Raw genomic sequence first — 8,767 nt, forward strand, 5'->3', positions numbered from 1 at the left:
CCCAAGGCAAAAGGAAAGCAAGGAGAGGCCTCAAAGCCCAAGAAGCACAACTGAAGCTCAATATAGAAAGTGTATAAATAGGATAGAAGTTAAGTTAGAGTGGACTTTTACTTTTCACTTTTAGCTAGTTTTCCTTTTCTTTGTAATTGAATTCAGAGCTATGATTCACTAAACCCCCTTTCATTGGGTTAGGGAGCTCTATTGTAATTCAATGAATCAATAATAGTTTATCTTCTTCTTCAATCTTTTCTCTTGAATTTTGTTAGAAAGCTTCTCGATCTAATTCCATTGAGTAGTTGTCTTGGGAAAGAAACTACTCATACTTGGAATCCTTCGGAGCCTTGGGAAAGGAATGGAGGATTCATGCTAGAGAAGCTTTCTCACAGTGGATTGGATTGGGGTTTGGATGGATATTGTGACATGTAATCCTACCAAATTGTGGTTCATGAAATTGTGTGGTATAATCAGTGATCAAGCATCATCTCTTCTTATGAACATTTAAACCAAGGGATTGGGAATTTGTTTGTTTTTAGAGAGCATTGGTGAGCCAAGGAATTGGGATCCAATCATATAAGATTGCCAAGCAAAATTCAATGAACGCATTGGTTGAGGAAAAGATAAACATATTTTGATTCGGAGATCTCAATATCTCCTATAACCCAATGAATTCCCCATTTCTGATTTCCACTTTCTCTTTACATTCTGCAACTCAATTCTTGCAATCACCCCCATTCCCTTTTAATTTCAGCAATTTACATTCTGCTCTTTAATTCATGCAATTTAAGATTCAGCCATTTAATTTTCTTGTCATTTACTTTTCCCGCCAATTTTACATTCCGCAATTCTCATCTCAAATCTTGATTCAGCTCAACTAGAACACACTTCTAATCCGAATTGCTCACTCAACCAATCCTTGTGGGATTCGACCTCACTCTATTGTGAGTTTTTACTTGACGACGATAACCGGTGCACTTGCCGGAAGGAATTTTGCCGATCGTGCAATTTCCTAAATCGTAGCATAACAAGTTTATGTGCATCAAGTTTATGGCGCCGTTGCCGGGGATTGGTTTTCGATTGACAATTCTCAAATTGGAAGCTAACTAGATTGAGCAATTTTCTCTTGCTTTGTTAATTCTGTTCAAGATACTTGTTGAATTTTAATTTCTGCACTTGGTTACATGCTTTCCTTCTTTATGCCTTTAAATTCATGCAACTAACTCACTGACTCACTAACTGTTTGAATTAATTCCTCAATTGAGCTAACCATACTCTTCCATTAACCAAGAGTATTTCACTTGTTTGTGTTTGAGCTGTGTTCTTGTATGACAGGTAGGAGAGGAGAGACATAAACTCCTCCATATACCGAACCAGAGAGGACCCTTCATAGACTTAGAAGGGAAGCAAGAGGGAAGAGAGTAGTGGGAGAAGAGGAATCTGAAGGAGAATCTGAGGACAATTTTGAGGAAGCTTTAGATCTCAACATGGATAGAGAAGTTCACAACCATGAGAGAGCTGATGGAAACGATGCCATCCCTGAGAGGAGGGTTCTTAGTTCATACATAAACCCAACCTCTGGGAATTGTGGTAGTAGCATCCAGAAACCACCCATTCAGGCCAACAATTTTGAGCTCAAGCCACAGCTAATATCACTTGTGGAAAATCATTGTTCCTTTGGAGGAAGTGCTAATGAAGACCCAAACCAACATCTCACAAAATTCCTGAGAATTTGTGACACTGTGAAGTCCAATGGAGTCCAGGAAGATGCCTATAAACTGCTTTTGTTCCCATTTTCACTTAGGGACAAAGCAGCTAAGTGGCTGGAATCATTCCCAAGGGGGAGTCTAACAACATGGGATGAGGTGGAAAGCAAGTTTCTGGCACGTTTCTACCCTCCACAAAAGGTCAATAGGCTTCGATCTGAGGTTCAGACTTTTAGACAACAAGATGGTGAAACTCTCTACGAGGCATGGGAGAGATTCAAGGACTTGACAAGGAAATGCCCACCAAACATGTTCCATGATTGGGTGCAACTGCACATCTTCTATGATGGGCTCTCTTATGAATCAAGGAAGGCTGTAGACCATTCATCAGGAGGTTCATTGAACAGGAAAAAGACTGTGGAAGAAGCCATTGAAGTGATCGAGACAGTGGCTGAGAATGAGTACTACTATGCATCAGAAAGGCACAACACTAAGGGAGTCATGGAGCTGAACCATGTTGATACAATTCTAGCCCAAAACAAGGTGTTTGCCAAGCAACTAGCAGAGCTTACCAGGCAATTAGAAACAAAGCAAGTGGCTGCAATACACACACAAGATCAAGAGGAAGTAGGCATTGAAGGAGGTGATTGGGATGAGGCTAACTATGTGGGAAACCAACAAAGGCAATCATATGATCCACATTCCAACACTTACAACCCAGGCTGGAGAAACCACCCAAACTTTGGGTGGGGAAACCAACAAACCCCACCACAAAACCACAAACCTTACAACCACAACCAACATAACAATTCCACATACCAAAACTCCAACCAAAGATCATACCAAGCCACACAAAACACTTACCACCAACCATCATATCATGGCCAAAATAATCAACATACCCAACCTAATCCGAACCAACAATTTCAAGATCAATTAAACCGGATAGAAGGAATGCTTGCAACCATGAGCCAAGACATAATTGAATTGAAAGCTTTTAAGGAAGAAGTAAATTCTAACTTGCAAAACCAAGGAGCTGCCATCCAGAAGCTAGAAAATCAAATTTTGTATTTGACTAAGCAAGCCCCTGGGACAAGCGGTTCTCATGCTGCCAAGGCTATTGCAAGGGAGGAATGTAAGGCCATAACCCTCAGAAGTGGAAAGAATCTAAAGGAGATTTCAAGGGAAACCACAGAGGATGAAGCAAAGGAAAATGTGAAAGACAAAGAACAAGGACAATTTGTTACACCGTTTGCAACAAAAGAAAAAGAAAAAGAGGTCTTGAAGCCTTACACACCTAAAGCACCTTATCCTCAACGTTTGATGAAAAGTGAAAAGGATGGCCAATTCTCCAGGTTCTTGGAGATTTTCAAGAAGCTTCAAATCAACATTCCCTTTGCTGAGGCAATAGAGCAAATGCCACTCTATGCAAAATTCTTAAAAGAATTAATGACCAAGAAGAGAAGCTGGAGAAATGAGGAAACTGTGTTGTTAACTGAAGAATGCAGTGCCATCATTCAGCACAAATTGCCTCAGAAATTGAAGGACCCAGGCAGTTTCCAAATCCCCTGCATTATAGGAGAAGTCATGGTGGAGAAGGCCTTGTGTGACTTAGGGGCCAGCATCAATTTGATGTCGCTAACAATGATGAGAAGAATGAAGATTGAGGAAGCCAAACCAACAAGAATGGCCCTCCAATTGGCAGATCGAACTTTTAAATTCCCTCATGGGATAGTTGAGGATTTGTTGGTGAAAGTGGGAGAATTTATATTTCCTGCTGATTTTGTAGTGTTAGATATGGAGGAAGAAGCCAAAGCTTCAATAATTCTGGGAAGACCCTTCCTAGCTACTGCTGGAGCCATCATAGATGTACAAAAGGGTGAACTCACTCTTAGACTACATGATGAGAAATTGGTGTTTAATGTATTCAAGGCAATGAGCTATCCATCAGAATCACTAAGGGAATGCATGAGGGTTGATGTAGTGGACATTGCAGTACAAGAAACTTTTGAGGAAACAATAAAGGAAGTGGCAGAGGAGGAGTTCACCAAGGATATTGAAGTTAGTGATATCAAGGGTGCTGACACAACCATGCTAAGCATGCCAGAGAAAGTGAAAGAAGAAAAGGAAGCACCAAAACCTGAGCTCAAAGCATTGCCCCCTAATCTCAAGTATGCATACTTGGGTAGTGATGAGAGTCACCCTGTTATCATTAGCTCGGCCTTGAGCCAAGAACAGGAAGAAGAATTGATCAAGGTGCTGCAAACTCATCAAGATGCCATTGGATGGACCCTAGCTGATTTGAAGGGGATAAGTTCATCCATATGCATGCATAAAATCTTGTTAGAAGAGGATGCTAGACCCTCCATTCAAGCTCAGAGAAGATTGAATCCCGTCATGAAAGAAGTGGTACAAAAGGAAGTCAGGAAGTTATGGCAGGCAGGGGTAATCTACCCCATTTCTGATAGCCCATGGGTTAGTCCCATCCATGTAGTTCCCAAGAAAGGTGGCATAACTGTGGTGCCAAATGAGAAGAACGAACTCATACCCACAAGAACCGTTACTGGGTGGAGGATGTGCATAGACTACAGGAAGCTCAATGAAGCCACCAGAAAAGATCATTTCCCACTCCCATTCATGGATCAGATGCTTGAAAGGCTTGCCGGACATGCTTACTATTGCTTCTTGGATGGATATTCAGGCTACAACCAAATAGTAGTTGATCCTAGTGATCAAGAGAAAACATCATTTGTTTGTCCATATGGAGTTTTTGCTTATAGACGCATGCCCTTTGGATTGTGCAATGCACCTGCCACTTTCCAAAGATGCATGCTGTCCATCTTTTCGGACATGATTGAAAAATTTATTGAGGTCTTCATGGACGATTTTTCTGTGTTTGGGGATTCTTTTCCCAGCTGCCTACACCACCTTGCCTTGGTGCTTAAGAGGTGCCAAGAGACTAACCTAGTATTAAACTGGGAAAAGTGTCATTTCATGGTCACAGAAGGAATAGTCCTTGGCCACAAAATCTCTAATAGAGGCATGGAGGTGGACAGAGCTAAGGTGGAAATCATTGAAAAACTACCTCCACCAAGTAATGTCAAGGCAGTTAGGAGCTTTTTGGGACACGCTGGTTTTTACAGAAGGTTTATTAGAGACTTTTCTAAAATAGCCAAACCTTTGAGTAACTTGCTTGTCTCTGATACACCCTTTGTATTTGATAAAAATTGCATGCTAGCCTATGAACTTTTGAAGCAAAAACTTTCCTCTGCACCTATCATTGCCCCACCTGATTGGAACTTACCTTTTGAACTGATGTGTGATGCATCAGACCTTGCTATTGGGGCAGTGTTAGGACAAAGGAAAGACAATTTGGTACATGTGATTTATTATGCCAGTAAAGTCTTGAATGCTAACCAAAGGAATTACACAACCACTGAAAAAGAACTCTTGGCAATAGTCTTTGCATTTGAAAAATTTAGATCTTATCTCATTGGATCTAAAGTCATTGTCTTCACTGATCATTCAGCTTTAAAATATTTACTTGCTAAACAAGAATCTAAACCGAGACTTATTAGATGGGTTCTTTTGTTGCAGGAATTTGACATTGAAATCAAAGACAAGAAGGGTGTAGAGAACAAGGTGGCAGATCATTTATCAAGGATACCATGTGAAGAAGGAAGCACACAAAGCACACATGTAAATGAGTGCTTTCCTGATGAACAACTCATGATAATTCACAAAGCACCCTGGTTTGCAGACATAGCAAACTTCAAGGCCACTGGGAGTGTACCTTTGGAAATTAACAAACATCAAAGGAAGAAATTGGTAAATGATGCCAAATACTTCATCTGGGACGAACCATACTTGTTCAAAAAATGTTCCGATGGCATACTCAGAAGATGCATATCCGAGGAAGAAGGAAGGGAAGTTTTATGGGACTGCCATGGCTCCACTTATGGAGGGCACTTTGCAGGAGAAAGAACAGCAGCTAAGGTGTTGCAGTGTGGTTTTTATTGGCCTACTATCTTCAAAGATGCAAAAGAATTAGTGAAGCACTGCCATGAATGCCAGAAAGCTGGGAACCTGCCAAGAAGAAATGAAATGCCACAACAATTCATTCTGGAACTTGAATTGTTTGATGTATGGGGGATAGATTTCATGGGACCCTTTCCCTCCTCATACTCAAATAATTACATTCTTGTGGCAGTAGACTATGTCTCTAAATGGGTTGAAGCAATAGCAACTCCAACCAATGATAATAAGGTAGTCATGAACTTCCTCAGAAAACACATTTTTTGCCGTTTTGGGGTTCCAAGAGCAATCATCAGTGATGGAGGAAGCCACTTTTGCAACAAACCATTAGAGGCATTGCTCCTAAAATATGGAGTCAAACACAGGGTAGCCACACCATACCATCCACAGACAAGTGGGCAAGCCAAAATATCTAACAGAGAACTCAAAAGAATCCTGGAAAAAACTGTGGGAACTTCAAGAAAGGACTGGTCGATTAAGCTAGATGATGCTCTTTGGGCATATAGGACAGCTTTCAAAACACCAATTGGAATGTCTCCTTACCAACTAGTATATGGAAAAGCGTGCCATCTGCCACTGGAGTTGGAGCACAAGGCATACTGGGCCTTGAAACTTCTGAACTTGGACAACAAAGCCGCTGGAGAAAGAAGGATGTTGCAAATTCAAGAGTTGGAAGAATTCAGAGCGGAAGCTTATGAGAATGCCAAAATTTACAAAGAAAGAGCAAAGAAGAAGCATGACAGCAACATAGCCCCAAGGAAATTTGAAGAAGGGCAAAAAGTATTGCTCTACAATTCTAGGCTGAAGCTATTTCCAGGGAAGCTAAAATCAAGGTGGTCTGGACCATTCCTTGTCACCAAGGTCTCCAATTATGGACAAGTAGAAATCATGGAAGAAAAGTCACAACGAACCTTCATTGTTAACGGTCAAAGACTCAAACATTACTTGGGAGATGTGGAGGAGAAGGACAAAGTTAAATATCACCTCAACTGAGGAAGCTGACCGTCAAGCTAATGACGTTAAAGAAGCGCTTGTTGGGAGGCAACCCAACCTGAGGTAATACCTTGTTGCTGTTTCTTTTATTTGTTTCAATAAAAAGGGTAAAGTAGTTTCTGTGCATTGCAAAGAATTAAGTTTGGTGTTTCACACCAAACAATGAATTCATGGATCAATAAGTCAAAGAGGAATGTGTGACTCTAAGTTTGGTGTTCCACCATAAAGATCAACTGAACACAACAACCTTTGAATTATATGAAAGGAACAACTATTCTAAGCAGTCACAGAAATGCTTAAAACCCTTAGTAGCAACATCATTCCAAGATAACTCAAGGATTCAAAGAACAGAGAGAAGTAAGTGGGAGACTAAGTTTGGTGTTCACACACCAATCTAAGAATCCGATACTTACCCACACATAGTTGAGCTAACCACTCAAGTGCTTGAGAAGCAAGCAACTTCATTACTCTTTGCAGGAAAGGAAACAAGAACCTTAAAGCATGAAGCAACATTTAGGAAGAAGAAGGAGAAATCAAATTGTTTCCTGACAACAAAGAGAAAACAAGGAATTTCACAAGGTGGTATTGTTCCTTGCTAATTCTTTAAAAAGGGCAAACAAAAGCATGCGTGTTCTGGTTTAAACTGTAAATGTTGAATCTTTCTGGAATGTGTAGTTTTTTTAGTATGTCTGTTTGTTAATTGCTTTGAATAAAGTGAATGCCTAGATGTTTGGATATAACTTCACCTTCTTAAACAAGTGCGTGCCATGCTTGTTCTGTTTCCAAAAATAAAAGAAAAGTTTGAACAAAAGTAACTTGGCTAAATTAGTGACAAATCAAGTAGAATTAAGTGGTGGTATGCAGGCTTGATTGTTTAGTCAGATCACTAAAATTAGAGTGTAGAATTATCATTTTTTATGTAGAAAGTGAACATTGTCTATGGATCTTGATGAATAAATGTCTTTGGCCATGAAAAAGAAAGAAAAAGAAAAAGAAAAAGCCACGGAAAAAGGCAACCAAAAAGCAAAAAAATTGAGAAAATAAGCTAGGTACCAATGGTTTGAACTTCTGAGACAAATGCCTGTGGTGTTTATGTATTAAGGATATGCTTGGATGAATAGGTTCTGAGGAGTGTTTCAACACTTGGTAACTTGGGTTAACTAACCCGGGATTATCAACCAAAAGTCCATTATCAAGAGCAACCTAAATACAAAACATTTAGTCACACAAAGAGGTGCTGGGCACCAATGTCTCAAGAAGAAATGTGAACTAAAATGCCTAAAGTGGATATGTGTAGTGCACTGATAAGAAAAAGAAAATGCCAAAGGCTTGTGCAACACATGACACTAAGCAAACAAGGAGCAAAGGAGCTCTAAGAAAAAGAAAAGGAAACAAAGAAGAGAAAAGTGCCAAAGACATAAGAATAACAAGAGGCCATAGCAATGTTTGATGGATGCAATGAAAAAGTGATAATCCTACCTGATAAGTATGAAAAAGTGATGCTGCAACTTTCTGCATAAAACCCTTCTGATGAACTTCAAATGCTTGCTAATATAGCCAATGTAATTGCTTTATGTTTCATACTTTCTTCTCAAATAACTCAGGACTTGCTTAGGGACAAGCAAGTATTAAGTTTGGTGTTGTGATGCCAAGGCATCATAGGCTAGTTTCACTAGCATTTTTCTGTTAGTTTTAGTTGTTTTATGCATTTTCTTGAGCTTAAAGTAACCAAAAATGGTTAAATGAAGAACAAAGTAATGAACCATCCAAACAATATGATTTTGATGCAAATTCCATGAGTTTTAGTTATATTACTTAAATGCTATGAATGGAAGATTTCTCATGAAATTTTGCAAGACTTTGATGCAATTGTTTGGATGATTTCAGGGAAGAAGAGGCTAAGCAAGGAAGCAACAAAATCAATAAAGGAAGCTGGAATATCACATGTGGAGTTTAAGTTCCAGTTTAAGCCTAAACTGGAGCTTAAACGCCAAAATCATGAAGGATAAAGAATGCTGGGATTGAAGTTTAACCTCCAG

The 8,767-nt window shown here is 39.6% G+C and overlaps 1 non-coding gene across 1 annotated transcript; it reads right to left on the minus strand.

The window, feature by feature from the left end:
• Positions 1-1,907: 1,907 nt before the first annotated feature.
• Positions 1,908-2,011, minus strand: LOC112781849 (small nucleolar RNA R71). The gene has a single exon (XR_003192602.1). It is a non-coding gene; the product is annotated as a small nucleolar RNA R71 (small nucleolar RNA).
• Between the last annotated feature and the right edge of the window lie 6,756 nt (positions 2,012-8,767).

This window comes from Arachis hypogaea, chromosome 19 (genome assembly GCF_003086295.3).
Source record: "Arachis hypogaea cultivar Tifrunner chromosome 19, arahy.Tifrunner.gnm2.J5K5, whole genome shotgun sequence".
In the NCBI taxonomy this organism is placed as follows: Eukaryota; Viridiplantae; Streptophyta; class Magnoliopsida; order Fabales; family Fabaceae; genus Arachis; species Arachis hypogaea.